Here is a 920-nt window from a genome sequence, read left to right as displayed (position 1 = left end):
CACAGGAAGAATAAATGGTTTCTTTTCAAGCCTTTCCTGTGAAAGCGCTTCTTTCACAGGAGACTGAGGGGGACCCAGCTTTCCTTATTCGGTTTCCTGGACCTGCTCTACTGTCTCCCACGAAATAGGCACCCGGCGAAGGTTTAGTCAGTGAAAGCACTTTGAAGAAAGAACTTTTAGAAGTTGAGAGGGCATTTAAGGCCAGGATTCACAGAAAGAACGCCTCGCACACACGCACTGGCAATCATTATCTCCAGGGTCGCTCCGAGGCCGAACCGAGCCCCCGCGGCGGGGCACTGGGCCTGGGAGCCGCGCGAATCCCTCGGGAAGGGCCCCCCTCCCACGCCAGCCGGCGCCGTGGGCGTGGCCTGCCCGCAGGGGCGTGGTCTGCCCGCGGGGGTTTCCGCGCCCGGGGCGTGCCGGGCGGGGGGATGTGGGGCGGGGCTTCCGCCAGAAGGGGGCGGGGTTTGCGCGTTGAGTTCTCTGACGGCCCCAGTCAGGGAATTTCAATTTGAAACCCGGCGGAGGGTGGAGGCGGCAGGCGCGGAGGACCGGCGGCCGGGGCTGAAGCGGGACGTGTCCTCGGGGCGAGCAAGCTCGAGAGGGGCGGTGTCCGGGTAAGGAGGCGAGCGGGCTCCGGGGTGGCGGGCGGCGTCCCCTCGGGCTGCAGGCGGGAAGTCGACCCCGGCAGGAAGCCCGGGACGGCTGTCCCAGGCGGGGGAGGGGGCGGCTGTGGGCCCTTCTCCCTCCCAGCCGGACCGCGGCGCCGTCCACCCCCTCTCTATCCCCACCCCGGGGTCACGCGCCGGCCCCCGCCGAGCCGCAACCGAGGCGCGCGGCTCCATCCTGGATGCGGGGCTCGGCCGCGGCGGCGCCTTGCCCGAGCATGGCTAGGGGTCGCCGGACACGGGCCCGAGGGG

At 69.1% G+C, this 920-nt stretch overlaps 1 protein-coding gene across 1 annotated transcript in view; it reads left to right on the top strand.

Annotated features, from left to right (window-relative positions):
* Positions 1-502: 502 nt before the first annotated feature.
* The window catches only part of Epb41l2 (erythrocyte membrane protein band 4.1 like 2), a 187,812-nt gene continuing 187,394 nt past the window's right edge, over positions 503-920 (top strand). Inside the window, exon 1 of the mRNA XM_026786469.1 lies at positions 503-617. The gene's annotated coding sequence lies outside the window, so the exon portion shown is untranslated. The remainder of the gene's footprint in view (positions 618-920) is intronic.

The sequence above is a fragment of the Microtus ochrogaster genome, linkage group LG4, assembly GCF_000317375.1.
Source record: "Microtus ochrogaster isolate Prairie Vole_2 linkage group LG4, MicOch1.0, whole genome shotgun sequence".
Taxonomy (NCBI): Eukaryota; Metazoa; Chordata; class Mammalia; order Rodentia; family Cricetidae; genus Microtus; species Microtus ochrogaster.
Note: the sequence above shows the minus strand (reverse complement) of the source record. Positions and strands in the feature narration are given on the sequence as shown.